General features: G+C 52.4%; 54 non-coding genes across 54 annotated transcripts; all 54 read left to right on the top strand.

Moving 5' to 3' along the window:
• The first annotated feature begins 599 nt into the window (after positions 1-599).
• trnam-cau lies at positions 600-672 on the top strand. Its single transcript has one exon. It is a non-coding gene; the product is annotated as a tRNA-Met (tRNA).
• A 201-nt stretch (positions 673-873) lies between these two features.
• Positions 874-946, top strand: trnam-cau. Its single transcript has one exon. It is a non-coding gene; the product is annotated as a tRNA-Met (tRNA).
• Positions 947-1147: 201 nt separating this feature from the next.
• On the top strand, positions 1148-1220 carry trnam-cau. The gene has a single exon. It is a non-coding gene; the product is annotated as a tRNA-Met (tRNA).
• Positions 1221-2787: 1567 nt separating this feature from the next.
• Positions 2788-2860, top strand: trnam-cau. The gene has a single exon. It is a non-coding gene; the product is annotated as a tRNA-Met (tRNA).
• Positions 2861-3059: 199 nt separating this feature from the next.
• trnam-cau lies at positions 3060-3132 on the top strand. Its single transcript has one exon. It is a non-coding gene; the product is annotated as a tRNA-Met (tRNA).
• A 201-nt stretch (positions 3133-3333) lies between these two features.
• Positions 3334-3406, top strand: trnam-cau. The gene has a single exon. It is a non-coding gene; the product is annotated as a tRNA-Met (tRNA).
• Positions 3407-3605: 199 nt separating this feature from the next.
• On the top strand, positions 3606-3678 carry trnam-cau. The gene has a single exon. It is a non-coding gene; the product is annotated as a tRNA-Met (tRNA).
• A 199-nt stretch (positions 3679-3877) lies between these two features.
• On the top strand, positions 3878-3950 carry trnam-cau. The gene has a single exon. It is a non-coding gene; the product is annotated as a tRNA-Met (tRNA).
• A 201-nt stretch (positions 3951-4151) lies between these two features.
• Positions 4152-4224, top strand: trnam-cau. Its single transcript has one exon. It is a non-coding gene; the product is annotated as a tRNA-Met (tRNA).
• A 199-nt stretch (positions 4225-4423) lies between these two features.
• trnam-cau lies at positions 4424-4496 on the top strand. The gene has a single exon. It is a non-coding gene; the product is annotated as a tRNA-Met (tRNA).
• Positions 4497-4698: 202 nt separating this feature from the next.
• Positions 4699-4771, top strand: trnam-cau. Its single transcript has one exon. It is a non-coding gene; the product is annotated as a tRNA-Met (tRNA).
• Positions 4772-4972: 201 nt separating this feature from the next.
• Positions 4973-5045, top strand: trnam-cau. Its single transcript has one exon. It is a non-coding gene; the product is annotated as a tRNA-Met (tRNA).
• Positions 5046-5244: 199 nt separating this feature from the next.
• Positions 5245-5317, top strand: trnam-cau. Its single transcript has one exon. It is a non-coding gene; the product is annotated as a tRNA-Met (tRNA).
• Positions 5318-5518: 201 nt separating this feature from the next.
• trnam-cau lies at positions 5519-5591 on the top strand. The gene has a single exon. It is a non-coding gene; the product is annotated as a tRNA-Met (tRNA).
• Positions 5592-5793: 202 nt separating this feature from the next.
• Positions 5794-5866, top strand: trnam-cau. The gene has a single exon. It is a non-coding gene; the product is annotated as a tRNA-Met (tRNA).
• Positions 5867-6067: 201 nt separating this feature from the next.
• trnam-cau lies at positions 6068-6140 on the top strand. The gene has a single exon. It is a non-coding gene; the product is annotated as a tRNA-Met (tRNA).
• Positions 6141-6341: 201 nt separating this feature from the next.
• trnam-cau lies at positions 6342-6414 on the top strand. Its single transcript has one exon. It is a non-coding gene; the product is annotated as a tRNA-Met (tRNA).
• Positions 6415-6615: 201 nt separating this feature from the next.
• Positions 6616-6688, top strand: trnam-cau. The gene has a single exon. It is a non-coding gene; the product is annotated as a tRNA-Met (tRNA).
• A 201-nt stretch (positions 6689-6889) lies between these two features.
• Positions 6890-6962, top strand: trnam-cau. The gene has a single exon. It is a non-coding gene; the product is annotated as a tRNA-Met (tRNA).
• Positions 6963-7163: 201 nt separating this feature from the next.
• Positions 7164-7236, top strand: trnam-cau. Its single transcript has one exon. It is a non-coding gene; the product is annotated as a tRNA-Met (tRNA).
• A 199-nt stretch (positions 7237-7435) lies between these two features.
• On the top strand, positions 7436-7508 carry trnam-cau. Its single transcript has one exon. It is a non-coding gene; the product is annotated as a tRNA-Met (tRNA).
• Positions 7509-7709: 201 nt separating this feature from the next.
• trnam-cau lies at positions 7710-7782 on the top strand. Its single transcript has one exon. It is a non-coding gene; the product is annotated as a tRNA-Met (tRNA).
• Positions 7783-7984: 202 nt separating this feature from the next.
• Positions 7985-8057, top strand: trnam-cau. Its single transcript has one exon. It is a non-coding gene; the product is annotated as a tRNA-Met (tRNA).
• Positions 8058-8258: 201 nt separating this feature from the next.
• trnam-cau lies at positions 8259-8331 on the top strand. Its single transcript has one exon. It is a non-coding gene; the product is annotated as a tRNA-Met (tRNA).
• A 201-nt stretch (positions 8332-8532) lies between these two features.
• On the top strand, positions 8533-8605 carry trnam-cau. Its single transcript has one exon. It is a non-coding gene; the product is annotated as a tRNA-Met (tRNA).
• Positions 8606-8807: 202 nt separating this feature from the next.
• Positions 8808-8880, top strand: trnam-cau. Its single transcript has one exon. It is a non-coding gene; the product is annotated as a tRNA-Met (tRNA).
• A 231-nt stretch (positions 8881-9111) lies between these two features.
• Positions 9112-9184, top strand: trnam-cau. Its single transcript has one exon. It is a non-coding gene; the product is annotated as a tRNA-Met (tRNA).
• Positions 9185-9383: 199 nt separating this feature from the next.
• Positions 9384-9456, top strand: trnam-cau. Its single transcript has one exon. It is a non-coding gene; the product is annotated as a tRNA-Met (tRNA).
• A 209-nt stretch (positions 9457-9665) lies between these two features.
• trnam-cau lies at positions 9666-9738 on the top strand. The gene has a single exon. It is a non-coding gene; the product is annotated as a tRNA-Met (tRNA).
• A 199-nt stretch (positions 9739-9937) lies between these two features.
• On the top strand, positions 9938-10010 carry trnam-cau. The gene has a single exon. It is a non-coding gene; the product is annotated as a tRNA-Met (tRNA).
• A 199-nt stretch (positions 10011-10209) lies between these two features.
• trnam-cau lies at positions 10210-10282 on the top strand. Its single transcript has one exon. It is a non-coding gene; the product is annotated as a tRNA-Met (tRNA).
• A 201-nt stretch (positions 10283-10483) lies between these two features.
• Positions 10484-10556, top strand: trnam-cau. The gene has a single exon. It is a non-coding gene; the product is annotated as a tRNA-Met (tRNA).
• Positions 10557-10757: 201 nt separating this feature from the next.
• trnam-cau lies at positions 10758-10830 on the top strand. Its single transcript has one exon. It is a non-coding gene; the product is annotated as a tRNA-Met (tRNA).
• A 202-nt stretch (positions 10831-11032) lies between these two features.
• Positions 11033-11105, top strand: trnam-cau. The gene has a single exon. It is a non-coding gene; the product is annotated as a tRNA-Met (tRNA).
• A 201-nt stretch (positions 11106-11306) lies between these two features.
• Positions 11307-11379, top strand: trnam-cau. The gene has a single exon. It is a non-coding gene; the product is annotated as a tRNA-Met (tRNA).
• A 201-nt stretch (positions 11380-11580) lies between these two features.
• Positions 11581-11653, top strand: trnam-cau. Its single transcript has one exon. It is a non-coding gene; the product is annotated as a tRNA-Met (tRNA).
• A 202-nt stretch (positions 11654-11855) lies between these two features.
• trnam-cau lies at positions 11856-11928 on the top strand. Its single transcript has one exon. It is a non-coding gene; the product is annotated as a tRNA-Met (tRNA).
• Positions 11929-12127: 199 nt separating this feature from the next.
• Positions 12128-12200, top strand: trnam-cau. The gene has a single exon. It is a non-coding gene; the product is annotated as a tRNA-Met (tRNA).
• A 199-nt stretch (positions 12201-12399) lies between these two features.
• On the top strand, positions 12400-12472 carry trnam-cau. Its single transcript has one exon. It is a non-coding gene; the product is annotated as a tRNA-Met (tRNA).
• A 199-nt stretch (positions 12473-12671) lies between these two features.
• Positions 12672-12744, top strand: trnam-cau. The gene has a single exon. It is a non-coding gene; the product is annotated as a tRNA-Met (tRNA).
• A 199-nt stretch (positions 12745-12943) lies between these two features.
• Positions 12944-13016, top strand: trnam-cau. Its single transcript has one exon. It is a non-coding gene; the product is annotated as a tRNA-Met (tRNA).
• Positions 13017-13215: 199 nt separating this feature from the next.
• trnam-cau lies at positions 13216-13288 on the top strand. The gene has a single exon. It is a non-coding gene; the product is annotated as a tRNA-Met (tRNA).
• Positions 13289-13489: 201 nt separating this feature from the next.
• On the top strand, positions 13490-13562 carry trnam-cau. Its single transcript has one exon. It is a non-coding gene; the product is annotated as a tRNA-Met (tRNA).
• Positions 13563-13763: 201 nt separating this feature from the next.
• trnam-cau lies at positions 13764-13836 on the top strand. Its single transcript has one exon. It is a non-coding gene; the product is annotated as a tRNA-Met (tRNA).
• Positions 13837-14308: 472 nt separating this feature from the next.
• Positions 14309-14381, top strand: trnam-cau. Its single transcript has one exon. It is a non-coding gene; the product is annotated as a tRNA-Met (tRNA).
• Positions 14382-15674: 1293 nt separating this feature from the next.
• Positions 15675-15747, top strand: trnam-cau. The gene has a single exon. It is a non-coding gene; the product is annotated as a tRNA-Met (tRNA).
• Positions 15748-15947: 200 nt separating this feature from the next.
• On the top strand, positions 15948-16020 carry trnam-cau. Its single transcript has one exon. It is a non-coding gene; the product is annotated as a tRNA-Met (tRNA).
• Positions 16021-16219: 199 nt separating this feature from the next.
• trnam-cau lies at positions 16220-16292 on the top strand. The gene has a single exon. It is a non-coding gene; the product is annotated as a tRNA-Met (tRNA).
• A 199-nt stretch (positions 16293-16491) lies between these two features.
• Positions 16492-16564, top strand: trnam-cau. The gene has a single exon. It is a non-coding gene; the product is annotated as a tRNA-Met (tRNA).
• A 200-nt stretch (positions 16565-16764) lies between these two features.
• Positions 16765-16837, top strand: trnam-cau. Its single transcript has one exon. It is a non-coding gene; the product is annotated as a tRNA-Met (tRNA).
• Positions 16838-17856: 1019 nt separating this feature from the next.
• Positions 17857-17929, top strand: trnam-cau. Its single transcript has one exon. It is a non-coding gene; the product is annotated as a tRNA-Met (tRNA).
• Positions 17930-18129: 200 nt separating this feature from the next.
• trnam-cau lies at positions 18130-18202 on the top strand. Its single transcript has one exon. It is a non-coding gene; the product is annotated as a tRNA-Met (tRNA).
• Positions 18203-18401: 199 nt separating this feature from the next.
• Positions 18402-18474, top strand: trnam-cau. Its single transcript has one exon. It is a non-coding gene; the product is annotated as a tRNA-Met (tRNA).
• A 473-nt stretch (positions 18475-18947) lies between these two features.
• trnam-cau lies at positions 18948-19020 on the top strand. The gene has a single exon. It is a non-coding gene; the product is annotated as a tRNA-Met (tRNA).
• Positions 19021-22085: the final 3065 nt, after the last annotated feature.

Here is a 22085-nt window from a genome sequence, read left to right as displayed (position 1 = left end):
CGTTTCCACAGCACCTGCTGACGTGGGTGCGGTGAGGGCCACAGCCATGCAGCATGCCTCGTTGGCGCAGTAGGCAGCGCGTCAGTCTCATAATCTGAAGGTCGTGAGTTGCAGCCTCACACGGGGCAGGTATTTTAGAAAAAGTAGGACATTGTCACATCTGTTTCAAAATGGAATGGACGCACGGCAGAGGGTGTTTGTAGCTGGTGATCTAAAGACAGCTACCGGGCTGCGCCTTTTTCCCTCTCGATACTTGGCAAGCCCTCTAGCACCGTTTCCACAGCACCTGCTGACCTGGGTGCGGTGAGGGCCACAGCCATGCAGCATGCCTCGTTGGCGCAGTAGGCAGCGCGTCAGTCTCATAATCTGAAGGTCGTGAGTTGCAGCCTCACACGGGGCAGGTATTTTAGAAAAAGTAGGACATTGTCACATCTGTTTCAAAATGGAATGGACGCACGGCAGAGGGTGTTTGTAGCTGGTGATCTAAAGACAGCTACCGGGCTGCGCCTTTTTCCCTCTCGATACTTGGCAAGCCCTCTAGCACCGTTTCCACAGCACCTGCTGACCTGGGTGCGGTGAGGGCCACAGCCATGCAGCATGCCTCGTTGGCGCAGTAGGCAGCGCGTCAGTCTCATAATCTGAAGGTCGTGAGTTCGAGCCTCACACGGGGCAGGTATTTTAGAAAATGTAGGACATTGTCACATCTGTTTCAAAATGGAATGGACGCACGGCAGAGGGTGTTTGTAGCTGGTGATCTAAAGACAGCTACCGGACAATGCTTTTTTTTTTTCGCCGATACTTGGCAAGCCCTCTAGCACCGTTTCCACAGCACCTGCTGACCTGGGTGCGGTGAGGGCCACAGCCATGCAGCATGCCTCGTTGGCGCAGTAGGCAGCGCGTCAGTCTCATAATCTGAAGGTCGTGAGTTCGAGCCTCACACGGGGCAGGTATTTTAGAAAAAGTAGGACATTGTCACATCTGTTTCAAAATGGAATGGACGCACGGCAGAGGGTGTTTGTAGCTGGTGATCTTCAGCCAGCTACCGGACAATGCTTTTTTTTTTTCGCCGATACTTGGCAAGCCCTCTAGCACCGTTTCCACAGCACCTGCTGACCTGGGTGCGGTGAGGGCCACAGCCATGCAGCATGCCTCGTTGGCGCAGTAGGCAGCGCGTCAGTCTCATAATCTGAAGGTCGTGAGTTCGAGCCTCACACGGGGCAGGTATTTTAGAAAAAGTAGGACATTGTCACATCTGTTTCAAAATGGAATGGACGCACGGCAGAGGGTGTTTGTAGCTGGTGATCTAAAGACAGCTACCGGGCTGCGCCTTTTTCCCTCTCGATACCTGGCAAGCCCTCTAGCACCGTTTCCACAGCACCTGCTGACCTGGGTGCGGTGAGGGCCACAGCCATGCAGCATGCCTCGTTGGCGCAGTAGGCAGCGCGTCAGTCTCATAATCTGAAGGTCGTGAGTTGCAGCCTCACACGGGGCAGGTATTTTAGAAAAAGTAGGACATTGTCACATCTGTTTCAAAATGGAATGGACGCACGGCAGAGGGTGTTTGTAGCTGGTGATCTAAAGACAGCTACCGGACAATGCTTTTTTTTTTTCGCCGATACTTGGCAAGCCCTCTAGCACCGTTTCCACAGCACCTGCTGACCTGGGTGCGGTGAGGGCCACAGCCATGCAGCATGCCTCGTTGGCGCAGTAGGCAGCGCGTCAGTCTCATAATCTGAAGGTCGTGAGTTGCAGCCTCACACGGGGCAGGTATTTTAGAAAAAGTAGGACATTGTCACATCTGTTTCAAAATGGAATGGACGCACGGCAGAGGGTGTTTGTAGCTGGTGATCTAAAGACAGCTACCGGGCTGCGCCTTTTTCCCTCTCGATACTTGGCAAGCCCTCTAGCACCGTTTCCACAGCACCTGCTGACCTGGGTGCGGTGAGGGCCACAGCCATGCAGCATGCCTCGTTGGCGCAGTAGGCAGCGCGTCAGTCTCATAATCTGAAGGTCGTGAGTTGCAGCCTCACACGGGGCAGGTATTTTAGAAAAAGTAGGACATTGTCACATCTGTTTCAAAATGGAATGGACGCACGGCAGAGGGTGTTTGTAGCTGGTGATCTTCAGACAGCTACCGGACAATGCTTTTTTTTTTTCGCCGATACTTGGCAAGCCCTCTAGCACCGTTTCCACAGCACCTGCTGACCTGGGTGCGGTGAGGGCCACAGCCATGCAGCATGCCTCGTTGGCGCAGTAGGCAGCGCGTCAGTCTCATAATCTGAAGGTCGTGAGTTGCAGCCTCACACGGGGCAGGTATTTTAGAAAAAGTAGGACATTGTCACATCTGTTTCAAAATGGAATGGACGCACGGCAGAGGGTGTTTGTAGCTGGTGATCTAAAGACAGCTACCGGACAATGCTTTTTTTTTTTCGCCGATACTTGGCAAGCCCTCTAGCACCGTTTCCACAGCACCTGCTGACCTGGGTGCGGTGAGGGCCACAGCCATGCAGCATGCCTCGTTGGCGCAGTAGGCAGCGCGTCAGTCTCATAATCTGAAGGTCGTGAGTTGCAGCCTCACACGGGGCAGGTATTTTAGAAAAAGTAGGACATTGTCACATCTGTTTCAAAATGGAATGGACGCACGGCAGAGGGTGTTTGTAGCTGGTGATCTAAAGACAGCTACCGGACAATGCTTTTTTTTTTTCGCCGATACTTGGCAAGCCCTCTAGCACCGTTTCCACAGCACCTGCTGACCTGGGTGCGGTGAGGGCCACAGCCATGCAGCATGCCTCGTTGGCGCAGTAGGCAGCGCGTCAGTCTCATAATCTGAAGGTCGTGAGTTGCAGCCTCACACGGGGCAGGTATTTTAGAAAAAGTAGGACATTGTCACATCTGTTTCAAAATGGAATGGACGCACGGCAGAGGGTGTTTGTAGCTGGTGATCTAAAGACAGCTACCGGGCTGCGCCTTTTTCCCTCTCGATACTTGGCAAGCCCTCTAGCACCGTTTCCACAGCACCTGCTGACCTGGGTGCGGTGAGGGCCACAGCCATGCAGCATGCCTCGTTGGCGCAGTAGGCAGCGCGTCAGTCTCATAATCTGAAGGTCGTGAGTTCGAGCCTCACACGGGGCAGGTATTTTAGAAAAAGTAGGACATTGTCACATCTGTTTCAAAATGGAATGGACGCACGGCAGAGGGTGTTTGTAGCTGGTGATCTTCAGCCAGCTACCGGACAATGCTTTTTTTTTTTCGCCGATACTTGGCAAGCCCTCTAGCACCGTTTCCACAGCACCTGCTGACCTGGGTGCGGTGAGGGCCACAGCCATGCAGCATGCCTCGTTGGCGCAGTAGGCAGCGCGTCAGTCTCATAATCTGAAGGTCGTGAGTTGCAGCCTCACACGGGGCAGGTATTTTAGAAAAAGTAGGACATTGTCACATCTGTTTCAAAATGGAATGGACGCACGGCAGAGGGTGTTTGTAGCTGGTGATCTAAAGACAGCTACCGGGCTGCGCCTTTTTCCCTCTCGATACTTGGCAAGCCCTCTAGCACCGTTTCCACAGCACCTGCTGACCTGGGTGCGGTGAGGGCCACAGCCATGCAGCATGCCTCGTTGGCGCAGTAGGCAGCGCGTCAGTCTCATAATCTGAAGGTCGTGAGTTCGAGCCTCACACGGGGCAGGTATTTTAGAAAAAGTAGGACATTGTCACATCTGTTTCAAAATGGAATGGACGCACGGCAGAGGGTGTTTGTAGCTGGTGATCTAAAGACAGCTACCGGGCTGCGCCTTTTTCCCTCTCGATACTTGGCAAGCCCTCTAGCACCGTTTCCACAGCACCTGCTGACCTGGGTGCGGTGAGGGCCACAGCCATGCAGCATGCCTCGTTGGCGCAGTAGGCAGCGCGTCAGTCTCATAATCTGAAGGTCGTGAGTTGCAGCCTCACACGGGGCAGGTATTTTAGAAAAAGTAGGACATTGTCACATCTGTTTCAAAATGGAATGGACGCACGGCAGAGGGTGTTTGTAGCTGGTGATCTAAAGACAGCTACCGGACAATGCTTTTTTTTTTTCGCCGATACTTGGCAAGCCCTCTAGCACCGTTTCCACAGCACCTGCTGACCTGGGTGCGGTGAGGGCCACAGCCATGCAGCATGCCTCGTTGGCGCAGTAGGCAGCGCGTCAGTCTCATAATCTGAAGGTCGTGAGTTGCAGCCTCACACGGGGCAGGTATTTTAGAAAAAGTAGGACATTGTCACATCTGTTTCAAAATGGAATGGACGCACGGCAGAGGGTGTTTGTAGCTGGTGATCTAAAGACAGCTACCGGGCTGCGCCTTTTTCCCTCTCGATACTTGGCAAGCCCTCTAGCACCGTTTCCACAGCACCTGCTGACCTGGGTGCGGTGAGGGCCACAGCCATGCAGCATGCCTCGTTGGCGCAGTAGGCAGCGCGTCAGTCTCATAATCTGAAGGTCGTGAGTTCGAGCCTCACACGGGGCAGGTATTTTAGAAAAAGTAGGACATTGTCACATCTGTTTCAAAATGGAATGGACGCACGGCAGAGGGTGTTTGTAGCTTGTGATCTTCAGCCAGCTACCGGACAATGCTTTTTTTTTCCCTCTCGATACTTGGCAAGCCCTCTAGCACCGTTTCCACAGCACCTGCTGACCTGGGTGCGGTGAGGGCCACAGCCATGCAGCATGCCTCGTTGGCGCAGTAGGCAGCGCGTCAGTCTCATAATCTGAAGGTCGTGAGTTGCAGCCTCACACGGGGCAGGTATTTTAGAAAAAGTAGGACATTGTCACATCTGTTTCAAAATGGAATGGACGCACGGCAGAGGGTGTTTGTAGCTGGTGATCTAAAGACAGCTACCGGACAATGCTTTTTTTTTTTCGCCGATACTTGGCAAGCCCTCTAGCACCGTTTCCACAGCACCTGCTGACCTGGGTGCGGTGAGGGCCACAGCCATGCAGCATGCCTCGTTGGCGCAGTAGGCAGCGCGTCAGTCTCATAATCTGAAGGTCGTGAGTTGCAGCCTCACACGGGGCAGGTATTTTAGAAAAAGTAGGACATTGTCACATCTGTTTCAAAATGGAATGGACGCACGGCAGAGGGTGTTTGTAGCTGGTGATCTAAAGACAGCTACCGGGCTGCGCCTTTTTCCCTCTCGATACTTGGCAAGCCCTCTAGCACCGTTTCCACAGCACCTGCTGACCTGGGTGCGGTGAGGGCCACAGCCATGCAGCATGCCTCGTTGGCGCAGTAGGCAGCGCGTCAGTCTCATAATCTGAAGGTCGTGAGTTCGAGCCTCACACGGGGCAGGTATTTTAGAAAAAGTAGGACATTGTCACATCTGTTTCAAAATGGAATGGACGCACGGCAGAGGGTGTTTGTAGCTGGTGATCTAAAGACAGCTACCGGACAATGCTTTTTTTTTTTCGCCGATACTTGGCAAGCCCTCTAGCACCGTTTCCACAGCACCTGCTGACCTGGGTGCGGTGAGGGCCACAGCCATGCAGCATGCCTCGTTGGCGCAGTAGGCAGCGCGTCAGTCTCATAATCTGAAGGTCGTGAGTTCGAGCCTCACACGGGGCAGGTATTTTAGAAAAAGTAGGACATTGTCACATCTGTTTCAAAATGGAATGGACGCACGGCAGAGGGTGTTTGTAGCTGGTGATCTTCAGCCAGCTACCGGACAATGCTTTTTTTTTCCCTCTCGATACTTGGCAAGCCCTCTAGCACCGTTTCCACAGCACCTGCTGACCTGGGTGCGGTGAGGGCCACAGCCATGCAGCATGCCTCGTTGGCGCAGTAGGCAGCGCGTCAGTCTCATAATCTGAAGGTCGTGAGTTGCAGCCTCACACGGGGCAGGTATTTTAGAAAAAGTAGGACATTGTCACATCTGTTTCAAAATGGAATGGACGCACGGCAGAGGGTGTTTGTAGCTTGTGATCTAAAGACAGCTACCGGACAATGCTTTTTTTTTTTCGCCGATACTTGGCAAGCCCTCTAGCACCGTTTCCACAGCACCTGCTGACGTGGGTGCGGTGAGGGCCACAGCCATGCAGCATGCCTCGTTGGCGCAGTAGGCAGCGCGTCAGTCTCATAATCTGAAGGTCGTGAGTTGCAGCCTCACACGGGGCAGGTATTTTAGAAAAAGTAGGACATTGTCACATCTGTTTCAAAATGGAATGGACGCACGGCAGAGGGTGTTTGTAGCTGGTGATCTAAAGACAGCTACCGGACAATGCTTTTTTTTTTTCGCCGATACTTGGCAAGCCCTCTAGCACCGTTTCCACAGCACCTGCTGACCTGGGTGCGGTGAGGGCCACAGCCATGCAGCATGCCTCGTTGGCGCAGTAGGCAGCGCGTCAGTCTCATAATCTGAAGGTCGTGAGTTCGAGCCTCACACGGGGCAGGTATTTTAGAAAAAGTAGGACATTGTCACATCTGTTTCAAAATGGAATGGACGCACGGCAGAGGGTGTTTGTAGCTGGTGATCTTCAGCCAGCTACCGGACAATGCTTTTTTTTTTTCGCCGATACTTGGCAAGCCCTCTAGCACCGTTTCCACAGCACCTGCTGACCTGGGTGCGGTGAGGGCCACAGCCATGCAGCATGCCTCGTTGGCGCAGTAGGCAGCGCGTCAGTCTCATAATCTGAAGGTCGTGAGTTGCAGCCTCACACGGGGCAGGTATTTTAGAAAAAGTAGGACATTGTCACATCTGTTTCAAAATGGAATGGACGCACGGCAGAGGGTGTTTGTAGCTGGTGATCTAAAGACAGCTACCGGACAATGCTTTTTTTTTTTCGCCGATACTTGGCAAGCCCTCTAGCACCGTTTCCACAGCACCTGCTGACCTGGGTGCGGTGAGGGCCACAGCCATGCAGCATGCCTCGTTGGCGCAGTAGGCAGCGCGTCAGTCTCATAATCTGAAGGTCGTGAGTTGCAGCCTCACACGGGGCAGGTATTTTAGAAAAAGTAGGACATTGTCACATCTGTTTCAAAATGGAATGGACGCACGGCAGAGGGTGTTTGTAGCTTGTGATCTAAAGACAGCTACCGGACAATGCTTTTTTTTTTTCGCCGATACTTGGCAAGCCCTCTAGCACCGTTTCCACAGCACCTGCTGACCTGGGTGCGGTGAGGGCCACAGCCATGCAGCATGCCTCGTTGGCGCAGTAGGCAGCGCGTCAGTCTCATAATCTGAAGGTCGTGAGTTGCAGCCTCACACGGGGCAGGTATTTTAGAAAAAGTAGGACATTGTCACATCTGTTTCAAAATGGAATGGACGCACGGCAGAGGGTGTTTGTAGCTGGTGATCTAAAGACAGCTACCGGGCTGCGCCTTTTTCCCTCTCGATACTTGGCAAGCCCTCTAGCACCGTTTCCACAGCACCTGCTGACCTGGGTGCGGTGAGGGCCACAGCCATGCAGCATGCCTCGTTGGCGCAGTAGGCAGCGCGTCAGTCTCATAATCTGAAGGTCGTGAGTTCGAGCCTCACACGGGGCAGGTATTTTAGAAAAAGTAGGACATTGTCACATCTGTTTCAAAATGGAATGGACGCACGGCAGAGGGTGTTTGTAGCTGGTGATCTTCAGCCAGCTACCGGACAATGCTTTTTTTTTTTCGCCGATACTTGGCAAGCCCTCTAGCACCGTTTCCACAGCACCTGCTGACCTGGGTGCGGTGAGGGCCACAGCCATGCAGCATGCCTCGTTGGCGCAGTAGGCAGCGCGTCAGTCTCATAATCTGAAGGTCGTGAGTTGCAGCCTCACACGGGGCAGGTATTTTAGAAAAAGTAGGACATTGTCACATCTGTTTCAAAATGGAATGGACGCACGGCAGAGGGTGTTTGTAGCTGGTGATCTTCAGCCAGCTACCGGACAATGCTTTTTTTTTCCCTCTCGATACTTGGCAAGCCCTCTAGCACCGTTTCCACAGCACCTGCTGACCTGGGTGCGGTGAGGGCCACAGCCATGCAGCATGCCTCGTTGGCGCAGTAGGCAGCGCGTCAGTCTCATAATCTGAAGGTCGTGAGTTGCAGCCTCACACGGGGCAGGTATTTTAGAAAAAGTAGGACATTGTCACATCTGTTTCAAAATGGAATGGACGCACGGCAGAGGGTGTTTGTAGCTGGTGATCTAAAGACAGCTACCGGACAATGCTTTTTTTTTTTCGCCGATACTTGGCAAGCCCTCTAGCACCGTTTCCACAGCACCTGCTGACCTGGGTGCGGTGAGGGCCACAGCCATGCAGCATGCCTCGTTGGCGCAGTAGGCAGCGCGTCAGTCTCATAATCTGAAGGTCGTGAGTTGCAGCCTCACACGGGGCAGGTATTTTAGAAAAAGTAGGACATTGTCACATCTGTTTCAAAATGGAATGGACGCACGGCAGAGGGTGTTTGTAGCTGGTGATCTTCAGACAGCTACCGGACAATGCTTTTTTTTTTTCGCCGATACTTGGCAAGCCCTCTAGCACCGTTTCCACAGCACCTGCTGACCTGGGTGCGGTGAGGGCCACAGCCATGCAGCATGCCTCGTTGGCGCAGTAGGCAGCGCGTCAGTCTCATAATCTGAAGGTCGTGAGTTGCAGCCTCACACGGGGCAGGTATTTTAGAAAAAGTAGGACATTGTCACATCTGTTTCAAAATGGAATGGACGCACGGCAGAGGGTGTTTGTAGCTGGTGATCTTCAGCCAGCTACCGGACAATGCTTTTTTTTTCCCTCTCGATACTTGGCAAGCCCTCTAGCACCGTTTCCACAGCACCTGCTGACCTGGGTGCGGTGAGGGCCACAGCCATGCAGCATGCCTCGTTGGCGCAGTAGGCAGCGCGTCAGTCTCATAATCTGAAGGTCGTGAGTTGCAGCCTCACACGGGGCAGGTATTTTAGAAAAAGTAGGACATTGTCACATCTGTTTCAAAATGGAATGGACGCACGGCAGAGGGTGTTTGTAGCTGGTGATCTAAAGACAGCTACCGGGCTGCTGGTGATCTAAAGACAGCTTACCGGGCAAAGCGCCTTTTTCCCTCTCGATACTTGGCAAGCCCTCTAGCACCGTTTCCACAGCACCTGCTGACCTGGGTGCGGTGAGGGCCACAGCCATGCAGCATGCCTCGTTGGCGCAGTAGGCAGCGCGTCAGTCTCATAATCTGAAGGTCGTGAGTTCGAGCCTCACACGGGGCAGGTATTTTAGAAAAAGTAGGACATTGTCACATCTGTTTCAAAATGGAATGGACGCACGGCAGAGGGTGTTTGTAGCTGGTGATCTAAAGACAGCTACCGGGCTGCGCCTTTTTCCCTCTCGATACTTGGCAAGCCCTCTAGCACCGTTTCCACAGCACCTGCTGACCTGGGTGCGGTGAGGGCCACAGCCATGCAGCATGCCTCGTTGGCGCAGTAGGCAGCGCGTCAGTCTCATAATCTGAAGGTCGTGAGTTCGAGCCTCACACGGGGCAGGTATTTTAGAAAAAGTAGGACATTGTCACATCTGTTTCAAAATGGAATGGACGCACGGCAGAGGGTGTTTGTAGCTGGTGATCTAAAGACAGCTACCGGGCTGCGCCTTTTTCCCTCTTTTCGCTCTCGATACCTTGGCAAGCCCTCTAGCACCGTTTCCACAGCACCTGCTGACCTGGGTGCGGTGAGGGCCACAGCCATGCAGCATGCCTCGTTGGCGCAGTAGGCAGCGCGTCAGTCTCATAATCTGAAGGTCGTGAGTTGCAGCCTCACACGGGGCAGGTATTTTAGAAAAAGTAGGACATTGTCACATCTGTTTCAAAATGGAATGGACGCACGGCAGAGGGTGTTTGTAGCTGGTGATCTAAAGACAGCTACCGGGCTGCGCCTTTTTCCCTCTCGATACTTGGCAAGCCCTCTAGCACCGTTTCCACAGCACCTGCTGACCTGGGTGCGGTGAGGGCCACAGCCATGCAGCATGCCTCGTTGGCGCAGTAGGCAGCGCGTCAGTCTCATAATCTGAAGGTCGTGAGTTCGAGCCTCACACGGGGCAGGTATTTTAGAAAAAGTAGGACATTGTCACATCTGTTTCAAAATGGAATGGACGCACGGCAGAGGGTGTTTGTAGCTGGTGATCTAAAGACAGCTACCGGGCTGCGCCTTTTTCCCTCTCGATACCTGGCAAGCCCTCTAGCACCGTTTCCACAGCACCTGCTGACCTGGGTGCGGTGAGGGCCACAGCCATGCAGCATGCCTCGTTGGCGCAGTAGGCAGCGCGTCAGTCTCATAATCTGAAGGTCGTGAGTTGCAGCCTCACACGGGGCAGGTATTTTAGAAAAAGTAGGACATTGTCACATCTGTTTCAAAATGGAATGGACGCACGGCAGAGGGTGTTTGTAGCTTGTGATCTAAAGACAGCTACCGGACAATGCTTTTTTTTTTTCGCCGATACTTGGCAAGCCCTCTAGCACCGTTTCCACAGCACCTGCTGACCTGGGTGCGGTGAGGGCCACAGCCATGCAGCATGCCTCGTTGGCGCAGTAGGCAGCGCGTCAGTCTCATAATCTGAAGGTCGTGAGTTCGAGCCTCACACGGGGCAGGTATTTTAGAAAAAGTAGGACATTGTCACATCTGTTTCAAAATGGAATGGACGCACGGCAGAGGGTGTTTGTAGCTGGTGATCTTCAGCCAGCTACCGGACAATGCTTTTTTTTTTTCGCCGATACTTGGCAAGCCCTCTAGCACCGTTTCCACAGCACCTGCTGACCTGGGTGCGGTGAGGGCCACAGCCATGCAGCATGCCTCGTTGGCGCAGTAGGCAGCGCGTCAGTCTCATAATCTGAAGGTCGTGAGTTGCAGCCTCACACGGGGCAGGTATTTTAGAAAAAGTAGGACATTGTCACATCTGTTTCAAAATGGAATGGACGCACGGCAGAGGGTGTTTGTAGCTTGTGATCTTCAGCCAGCTACCGGACAATGCTTTTTTTTTCCCTCTCGATACCTGGCAAGCCCTCTAGCACCGTTTCCACAGCACCTGCTGACCTGGGTGCGGTGAGGGCCACAGCCATGCAGCATGCCTCGTTGGCGCAGTAGGCAGCGCGTCAGTCTCATAATCTGAAGGTCGTGAGTTGCAGCCTCACACGGGGCAGGTATTTTAGAAAAAGTAGGACATTGTCACATCTGTTTCAAAATGGAATGGACGCACGGCAGAGGGTGTTTGTAGCTTGTGATCTAAAGACAGCTACCGGACAATGCTTTTTTTTTTTCGCCGATACTTGGCAAGCCCTCTAGCACCGTTTCCACAGCACCTGCTGACCTGGGTGCGGTGAGGGCCACAGCCATGCAGCATGCCTCGTTGGCGCAGTAGGCAGCGCGTCAGTCTCATAATCTGAAGGTCGTGAGTTCGAGCCTCACACGGGGCAGGTATTTTAGAAAAAGTAGGACATTGTCACATCTGTTTCAAAATGGAATGGACGCACGGCAGAGGGTGTTTGTAGCTGGTGATCTTCAGCCAGCTACCGGACAATGCTTTTTTTTTTTCGCCGATACTTGGCAAGCCCTCTAGCACCGTTTCCACAGCACCTGCTGACCTGGGTGCGGTGAGGGCCACAGCCATGCAGCATGCCTCGTTGGCGCAGTAGGCAGCGCGTCAGTCTCATAATCTGAAGGTCGTGAGTTGCAGCCTCACACGGGGCAGGTATTTTAGAAAATGTAGGACATTGTCACATCTGTTTCAAAATGGAATGGACGCACGGCAGAGGGTGTTTGTAGCTTGTGATCTTCAGCCAACTACCGGACAATGCTTTTTTTTTCCCTCTCGATACCTGGCAAGCCCTCTAGCACCGTTTCCACAGCACCTGCTGACCTGGGTGCGGTGAGGGCCACAGCCATGCAGCATGCCTCGTTGGCGCAGTAGGCAGCGCGTCAGTCTCATAATCTGAAGGTCGTGAGTTGCAGCCTCACACGGGGCAGGTATTTTAGAAAAAGTAGGACATTGTCACATCTGTTTCAAAATGGAATGGACGCACGGCAGAGGGTGTTTGTAGCTGGTGATCTAAAGACAGCTACCGGGCTGCGCCTTTTTCCCTCTCGATACTTGGCAAGCCCTCTAGCACCGTTTCCACAGCACCTGCTGACCTGGGTGCGGTGAGGGCCACAGCCATGCAGCATGCCTCGTTGGCGCAGTAGGCAGCGCGTCAGTCTCATAATCTGAAGGTCGTGAGTTCGAGCCTCACACGGGGCAGGTATTTTAGAAAAAGTAGGACATTGTCACATCTGTTTCAAAATGGAATGGACGCACGGCAGAGGGTGTTTGTAGCTGGTGATCTAAAGACAGCTACCGGGCTGCGCCTTTTTCCCTCTCGATACTTGGCAAGCCCTCTAGCACCGTTTCCACAGCACCTGCTGACCTGGGTGCGGTGAGGGCCACAGCCATGCAGCATGCCTCGTTGGCGCAGTAGGCAGCGCGTCAGTCTCATAATCTGAAGGTCGTGAGTTCGAGCCTCACACGGGGCAGGTATTTTAGAAAAAGTAGGACATTGTCACATCTGTTTCAAAATGGAATGGACGCACGGCAGAGGGTGTTTGTAGCTGGTGATCTAAAGACAGCTACCGGGCTGCGCCTTTTTCCCTCTCGATACCTGGCAAGCCCTCTAGCACCGTTTCCACAGCACCTGCTGACCTGGGTGCGGTGAGGGCCACAGCCATGCAGCATGCCTCGTTGGCGCAGTAGGCAGCGCGTCAGTCTCATAATCTGAAGGTCGTGAGTTGCAGCCTCACACGGGGCAGGTATTTTAGAAAAAGTAGGACATTGTCACATCTGTTTCAAAATGGAATGGACGCACGGCAGAGGGTGTTTGTAGCTGGTGATCTAAAGACAGCTACCGGGCTGCGCCTTTTTCCCTCTCGATACTTGGCAAGCCCTCTAGCACCGTTTCCACAGCACCTGCTGACCTGGGTGCGGTGAGGGCCACAGCCATGCAGCATGCCTCGTTGGCGCAGTAGGCAGCGCGTCAGTCTCATAATCTGAAGGTCGTGAGTTCGAGCCTCACACGGGGCAGGTATTTTAGAAAAAGTAGGACATTGTCACATCTGTTTCAAAATGGAATGGACGCACGGCAGAGGGTGTTTGTAGCTGGTGATCTAAAGACAGCTACCGGGCTGCGCCTTTTTCCCTCTCGATACCTGGCAAGCCCTCTAGCACCGTTTCCACAGCACCTGCTGACCTGGGTGCGGTGAGGGCCACAGCCATGCAGCATGCCTCGTTGGCGCAGTAGGCAGCGCGTCAGTCTCATAATCTGAAGGTCGTGAGTTGCAGCCTCACACGGGGCAGGTATTTTAGAAAAAGTAGGACATTGTCACATCTGTTTCAAAATGGAATGGACGCACGGCAGAGGGTGTTTGTAGCTTGTGATCTAAAGACAGCTACCGGACAATGCTTTTTTTTTTTCGCCGATACTTGGCAAGCCCTCTAGCACCGTTTCCACAGCACCTGCTGACCTGGGTGCGGTGAGGGCCACAGCCATGCAGCATGCCTCGTTGGCGCAGTAGGCAGCGCGTCAGTCTCATAATCTGAAGGTCGTGAGTTGCAGCCTCACACGGGGCAGGTATTTTAGAAAATGTAGGACATTGTCACATCTGTTTCAAAATGGAATGGACGCACGGCAGAGGGTGTTTGTAGCTTGTGATCTTCAGCCAACTACCGGAAAATGCTTTTTTTTTTTCGCCGATACTTGGCAAGCCCTCTAGCACCGTTTCCACAGCACCTGCTGACCTGGGTGCGGTGAGGGCCACAGCCATGCAGCATGCCTCGTTGGCGCAGTAGGCAGCGCGTCAGTCTCATAATCTGAAGGTCGTGAGTTCGAGCCTCACACGGGGCAGGTATTTTAGAAAAAGTAGGACATTGTCACATCTGTTTCAAAATGGAATGGACGCACGGCAGAGGGTGTTTGTAGCTGGTGATCTAAAGACAGCTACCGGGCTGCGCCTTTTTCCCTCTCGATACCTGGCAAGCCCTCTAGCACCGTTTCCACAGCACCTGCTGACCTGGGTGCGGTGAGGGCCACAGCCATGCAGCATGCCTCGTTGGCGCAGTAGGCAGCGTGTCAGTCTCATAATCTGAAGGTCGTGAGTTGCAGCCTCACACGGGGCAGGTATTTTAAAAAAAGTAGGACATTGTCACACCTGTTTCAAAATGGAATGGACGCACGGCAGAGGGTGTTTGTAGCTTGTGATCTAAAGACAGCTACCGGACAATGCTTTTTTTTTTCGCCGATACTTGGCAAGCCCTCTAGCACCGTTTCCACAGCACCTGCTGACCTGGGTGCGGTGAGGGCCACAGCCATGCAGCATGCCTCGTTGGCGCAGTAGGCAGCGCGTCAGTCTCATAATCTGAAGGTCGTGAGTTGCAGCCTCACACGGGGCAGGTATTTTAGAAAAAGTAGGACATTGTCACATCTGTTTCAAAATGGAATGGACGCACGGCAGAGGGTGTTTGTAGCTTGTGATCTAAAGACAGCTACCGGACAATGCTTTTTTTTTTTCGCCGATACTTGGCAAGCCCTCTAGCACCGTTTCCACAGCACCTGCTGACCTGGGTGCGGTGAGGGCCACAGCCATGCAGCATGCTTCTTTGGCGCAGTAGGCAGCGTGTCAGTCTCATAATCTGAAGGTCGTGAGTTGCAGCCTCACACGGGGCAGGTATTTTAGAAAAAGTAGGACATTGTCACATCTGTTTCAAAATGGAATGGACGCATGGCAGAGGGTGTTTGTAGCTGGTGATCTAAAGACAGCTACCGGGCTGCGCCTTTTTCCCTCTCGATACCTGGCAAGCCCTCTAGCACCGTTTCCACAGCACCTGCTGACCTGGGTGCGGTGAGGGCCACAGCCATGCAGCATGCCTCTTTGGCGCAGTAGGCAGCGTGTCAGTCTCATAATCTGAAGGTCGTGAGTTGCAGCCTCACACGGGGCAGGTATTTTAAAAAAAGTAGGACATTGTCACACCTGTTTCAAAATGGAATGGACGCACGGCAGAGGGTGTTTGTAGCTTGTGATCTAAAGACAGCTACCGGACAATGCTTTTTTTTTTCGCCGATACTTGGCAAGCCCTCTAGCACCGTTTCCACAGCACCTGCTGACCTGGGTGCGGTGAGGGCCACAGCCATGCAGCATGCCTCGTTGGCGCAGTAGGCAGCGTGTCAGTCTCATAATCTGAAGGTCGTGAGTTGCAGCCTCACACGGGGCAGGTATTTTAGAAAAAGTAGGACATTGTCACATCTGTTTCAAAATGGAATGGACGCACGGCAGAGGGTGTTTGTAGCTTGTGATCTAAAGACAGCTACCGGACAATGCTTTTTTTTTTTCGCCGATACTTGGCAAGCCCTCTAGCACCGTTTCCACAGCACCTGCTGACCTGGGTGCGGTGAGGGCCACAGCCATGCAGCATGCTTCTTTGGCGCAGTAGGCAGCGTGTCAGTCTCATAATCTGAAGGTCGTGAGTTGCAGCCTCACACGGGGCAGGTATTTTAAAAAAAGTAGGACATTGTCACACCTGTTTCAAAATGGAATGGACGCACGGCAGAGGGTGTTTGTAGCTTGTGATCTAAAGACAGCTACCGGACAATGCTTTTTTTTTTCGCCGATACTTGGCAAGCCCTCTAGCACCGTTTCCACAGCACCTGCTGACCTGGGTGCGGTGAGGGCCACAGCCATGCAGCATGCCTCGTTGGCGCAGTAGGCAGCGCGTCAGTCTCATAATCTGAAGGTCGTGAGTTCAAGCCTCACACGGGGCAGGTATTTTAGAAAATGTAGGACATTGTCACATCTGTTTCAAAATGGAATGGACGCACGACAGAGGGTGTTTGTAGCTTGTGATCTTCAGCCAACTACCGGAAAATGCTTTTTTTTTTCGCCGATACTTGGCAAGCCCTCTAGCACCGTTTCCACAGCACCTGCTGACCTGCGTGCGGTGAGGGCCACAGCCATGCAGCATGCCTCGTTGGCGCAGTAGGCAGCGCGTCAGTCTCATAATCTGAAGGTCGTGAGTTCGAGCCTCACACGGGGCAGGTATTTTAGAAAAAGTAGGACATTGTCACATCTGTTTCAAAATGGAATGGACGCACGGCAGAGGGTGTTTGTAGCTGGTGATCTAAAGACAGCTACCGGGCTGCGCCTTTTTCCCTCTCGATACCTGGCAAGCCCTCTAGCACCGTTTCCACAGCACCTGCTGACCTGGGTGCGGTGAGGGCCACAGCCATGCAGCATGCCTCGTTGGCGCAGTAGGCAGCGCGTCAGTCTCATAATCTGAAGGTCGTGAGTTCGAGCCTCACACGGGGCAGGTATTTTAGAAAAAGTAGGACATTGTCACATCTGTTTCAAAATGGAATGGACGTACGGCAGAGGGTGTTTGTAGCTGGTGATCTAAAGACAGGTACCGGGCTGCGCCTTTTTCCCTCTCGATACCTGGCAAGCCCTCTAGCACCGTTTCCACAGCACCTGCTGACGTGGGTGCGGTGAGGGCCACAGCCATGCAGCATGCCTCGTTGGCGCAGTAGGCAGCGCGTCAGTCTCATAATCTGAAGGTCGTGAGTTGCAGCCTCACACGGGGCAGGTATTTTAGAAAATGTAGGACATTGTCACATCTGTTTCAAAATGGAATGGACGCACGGCAGAGGGTGTTTGTAGCTTGTGATCTTCAGCCAACTACCGGAAAATGCTTTTTTTTTTCGCCGATACTTGGCAAGCCCTCTAGCACCGTTTCCACAGCACCTGCTGACCTGCGTGCGGTGAGGGCCACAGCCATGCAGCATGCCTCGTTGGCGCAGTAGGCAGCGCGTCAGTCTCATAATCTGAAGGTCGTGAGTTCGAGCCTCACACGGGGCAGGTATTTTAGAAAAAGTAGGACATTGTCACATCTGTTTCAAAATGGAATGGACGCATGGCAGAGGGTGTTTGTAGCTGGTGATCTAAAGACAGCTACCGGGCTGCGCCTTTTTCCCTCTCGATACCTGGCAAGCCCTCTAGCACCGTTTCCACAGCACCTGCTGACCTGGGTGCGGTGAGGGCCACAGCCATGCAGCATGCCTCTTTGGCGCAGTAGGCAGCGTGTCAGTCTCATAATCTGAAGGTCGTGAGTTGCAGCCTCACACGGGGCAGGTATTTTAAAAAAAGTAGGACATTGTCACACCTGTTTCAAAATGGAATGGACGCACGGCAGAGGGTGTTTGTAGCTTGTGATCTAAAGACAGCTACCGGACAATGCTTTTTTTTTTCGCCGATACTTGGCAAGCCCTCTAGCACCGTTTCCACAGCACCTGCTGACCTGGGTGCGGTGAGGGCCACAGCCATGCAGCATGCCTCGTTGGCGCAGTAGGCAGCGTGTCAGTCTCATAATCTGAAGGTCGTGAGTTGCAGCCTCACACGGGGCAGGTATTTTAGAAAAAGTAGGACATTGTCACATCTGTTTCAAAATGGAATGGACGCACGGCAGAGGGTGTTTGTAGCTTGTGATCTAAAGACAGCTACCGGACAATGCTTTTTTTTTTTCGCCGATACTTGGCAAGCCCTCTAGCACCGTTTCCACAGCACCTGCTGACCTGGGTGCGGTGAGGGCCACAGCCATGCAGCATGCCTCTTTGGCGCAGTAGGCAGCGTGTCAGTCTCATAATCTGAAGGTCGTGAGTTGCAGCCTCACACGGGGCAGGTATTTTAAAAAAAGTAGGACATTGTCACACCTGTTTCAAAATGGAATGGACGCACGGCAGAGGGTGTTTGTAGCTTGTGATCTAAAGACAGCTACCGGACAATGCTTTTTTTTTTCGCCGATACTTGGCAAGCCCTCTAGCACCGTTTCCACAGCACCTGCTGACCTGGGTGCGGTGAGGGCCACAGCCATGCAGCATGCCTCGTTGGCGCAGTAGGCAGCGCGTCAGTCTCATAATCTGAAGGTCGTGAGTTCAAGCCTCACACGGGGCAGGTATTTTAGAAAATGTAGGACATTGTCACATCTGTTTCAAAATGGAATGGACGCACGGCAGAGGGTGTTTGTAGCTTGTGATCTTCAGCCAACTACCGGAAAATGCTTTTTTTTTTCGCCGATACTTGGCAAGCCCTCTAGCACCGTTTCCACAGCACCTGCTGACCTGCGTGCGGTGAGGGCCACAGCCATGCAGCATGCCTCGTTGGCGCAGTAGGCAGCGCGTCAGTCTCATAATCTGAAGGTCGTGAGTTCGAGCCTCACACGGGGCAGGTATTTTAGAAAAAGTAGGACATTGTCACATCTGTTTCAAAATGGAATGGACGCACGGCAGAGGGTGTTTGTAGCTGGTGATCTAAAGACAGCTACCGGGCTGCGCCTTTTTCCCTCTCGATACCTGGCAAGCCCTCTAGCACCGTTTCCACAGCACCTGCTGACGTGGGTGCGGTGAGGGCCACAGCCATGCAGCATGCCTCGTTGGCGCAGTAGGCAGCGCGTCAGTCTCATAATCTGAAGGTCGTGAGTTCATGCCTCACACGGGGCAGGTATTTTAGAAAAAGTAGGACATTGTCACATCTGTTTCAAAATGGAATGGACGCACGGCAGAGGGTGTTTGTAGCTGGTGATCTTCAGCCAGCTACCGGACAAAGCTTTTTTTTTTTCGCCGATACTTGGCAAGCCCTCTAGCACCGTTTCCACAGCACCTACTGCCCTGGGTGCGGTGAGGGCCACAGCCATGCAGCATGCCTCGTTGGCGCAGTAGGCAGCGCGTCAGTCTCATAATCTGAAAGTCGTGAGTTCATGGCTCACACGGGGCAGGTATTTTAGAAAAAGTAGGACATTGTCACATCTGTTTCAAAATGGAATGGACGCACGGCAGAGGGTGTTTGTAGCTGGTGATCTAAAGACAGCTACCGGGCTGCGCCTTTTTCCCTCTCGATACCTGGCAAGCCCTCTAGCACCGTTTCCACAGCACCTGCTGACCTGGGTGCGGTGAGGGCCACAGCCATGCAGCATGCCTCGTTGGCGCAGTAGGCAGCGCGTCAGTCTCATAATCTGAAGGTCGTGAGTTCATGCCTCACACGGGGCAGGTATTTTAGAAAAAGTAGGACATTGTCACATCTGTTTCAAAATGGAATGGACGCACGGCAGAGGGTGTTTGTAGCTGGTGATCTAAAGACAGCTACCGGGCTGCGCCTTTTTCCCTCTCGATACCTGGCAAGCGCTCTAGCACCGTTTCCACAGCACCTGCTGACCTGGGTGCGGTGAGGGCCACGGCCATGCAGCATGCCTCGTTGGCGCTACCTGGGGCAGGATCGGCTACCTAAACTCCAATCTCCCCATCCAATCAGGATCCTAACTGTCCAATGTGGATTGGATTTAGGCCAATCACGTCTTTGAGTGAGAATGGATACAGCCAATCACAGCGCTTCTATCCATTGTGAGTCCGTTGGCTGTCAGTAATACACATACTTTTTACTGTCAGTACAAACGTACAAGAAAGCATCAAAGTGACCATTAATTGTATTTTCTACTTAAATAGGAATAGATTGTATTACATCCCTCAGGCAAAGTCACGTTAACATGTTGTTGTCCAGTGCCATGTTAAACTTTAGGCACTTTAGCTAATATTAGCAATCACTACTACAGTAACGCTAATTCCTAATGTAATCGTGAGAGGAAACAGGCAGGATATATTCGCAATACTTCAAGTAAGTGTTGTCATAACGTAAGTTGTATTGGTTACTTCATCATTTAACTAGTTAACGTGCTATAGCTCTACGTTTATTAGTTACGTCTGACAAGCGGAGTTACAGTAGGGAGCTACAGTACAGTACAGACAGTGCAGTACAATAACGTAACCAACATTCAGTATTAACTTGTCGACATTGCGGGGTCTGCTTACAATACCTAGTCTAAAATTCTACGGTTTTAGTGTAAATATTAACTAGTCCTTTACTGTAGCCACTTAGCATTTAAAGTGGGTCTACCTCCAATGAATAATGGAATTCATAATGATCCTACCTGAAGCTTTGGTAAGAATGACAGCTGTCAATCATTGTAAATACAGTAAGCTGTTAAAAACTAAACAAAAACCGTTAGCAGTCTAGTTCGCTTATGGTACTGTACTTATGAATATGCACAAGTTGGTTGAGCACTTCCAATCATAGTTGTAACTACGGTTATTAATATGTGTCTGTTATTTTAGATGAGCACCCAGCCTAAGAGCCATAAATCCATGGGAGATGGAGAGTGGATGGCGAGGCTGAGGGCATTTGCTGGCTCAGGGGTTTGGCCTGCTGGAGGAGGCAATAGACCTGCCCCAAGGCAGCGGAAATGGCATGACCTCTATCAAAAGGTAAAGTACTGCTAAGTATGTGCGTATTACTTCTTACAGTCATTACACTGCAGGTCACTTAATGAAAAATGGTCAATACAATGGTGCAGATAATATCAGACAATGGACTGCACACTGAGTGACTCTGGCTGAATAACTATTCTGATTGTTTCAGATTGAGAAATGCCCCATGCAGGCCCGTGGACAGACCGCCCTATTTGGAGGGTCCATGGTCTGTAATTGTGGATTCCATGCTGTTAAGGTGATGTATAAAAAACATACATCTGACTATCTTGCATCTCATGTCTCTTACAATGCTATTGCTGTTACATTACATGACATACTGTTGTTTTAGCAGACTGCCACTCAGCCACCTCAGGCACCACAGTCTGTGGCTTCAGACTTGCCCACTGGTGCTGCAGCCCAGCCTTCTTTCCTGCGGCCCCCTCTGAGTGTGGCAATGGTAAATGTTTTCTTAGTTATTCATGTTTTGTATAAATCATTTTGTATGTGCTGAATAACAAAATTAACTCTGTTTCTCCTTGCAGTTCACTAAATCACGCTTTGGTGGGTCACAGTCTGCCTCAGTGAAGCCCAATATTGTGGTGAGGAAGACCCCCAGCCCCGCTCCTCCTCCATCCTCTGTGAGGACCCCCAGCCCCGCTCCTCCTCCATCCTCTTTGAGGACCCCCAGCCCTGCTCCTTCTCCATCCTCTGTGAGGACCCCCAGCCCTGCTCCTTCTCCATCCTCTGTGAGGACCCCCCTCCCTGCTCCTTCTCCATCCTCTGTGAGGACCCCCAGCCCTGCTCCTTCTCTGTCCTCTGTGAGGACCTCCAGCCCTGCTCCTTCTCCGTCCTCTGTGAGGACCTCCAGCCCTGCCGTTAGCGCCAGCCTGGAAGTAGCCTCTGTGAGTACAGCGTCTCCTTTTTGTCTGGTTATGTTTCAAGTCATCTTGAGAGTAGCCTTTTTGAATGCAAAAAAACATTCTTATATGCTGTTGTCTCCCAAACAGGACGGGGCAGGAGAAATCCATCCAGCTGCTACTGGGGCTACAGCTTCTGTGTGGTTGCCGGGTGAGCTGAGCAAGTCAATCCCTGTTCAAGATCAGAGGTGGATTTCCAACACCCTCTTTCACTCCGGCAAACTGCGGCCAGATCTGAAGCTGTGGTACGAGCCCCCTGTTCCAGCTCTGATTTATCATCAGACGCCAACACCCGACCGCTTCTTCACCCATCGGCTGATGGTATGGATGCCCTACCGCCTGTGGAGGGTGAGGGTGTTCTGCCCAGCTTGTGGGAAGCAGTTGACGGGTGCTGGTATTCACAGGAGGGCTCGGAAGGTCCTTGACATTGACAGGTATTACATCCTGGTGACAGAGACACTCAGGTGCTCTGTGTGTTTCCTGACCACTCTGTCGACCAGTCAGACTGTCAGGGACCAGCTGGACCTGCCTCACCAGAATCTGTTCCGGCTCATTCTGACCTGCAAGTGAGTAATGCATTTTTGAAAAGATGGTGATTGTGAAGCCTATAACAACTGACATTACCCACCAATAAACATGTAACTAATCACTTCAACAATGGGCCTGTCAGGTATGCTTGTGACATTCGTGTCGTTCGGATGCTTCGGGAAAGGACCCTTGGCAACAGTCCAACCCGACTGGTGAAGCAGCTCAAGGAGAACCATGGGGAGGAATGGCTGACCCGGTTGGCACACTATCTCGGGGAGTGTGCTGACTTTGTGGATCGACCCAGTCTCTTCCCAGTGGTCTGCCAGGAGCCCCCTGAGCCCATCGACATTCCCACCAGTCGTTGGC

Source organism: Hypomesus transpacificus, unplaced genomic scaffold (assembly GCF_021917145.1).
Source record: "Hypomesus transpacificus isolate Combined female unplaced genomic scaffold, fHypTra1 scaffold_440, whole genome shotgun sequence".
Classification (NCBI taxonomy): domain Eukaryota; kingdom Metazoa; phylum Chordata; class Actinopteri; order Osmeriformes; family Osmeridae; genus Hypomesus; species Hypomesus transpacificus.
This window is presented reverse-complemented; position numbering and strand designations above follow the sequence as displayed.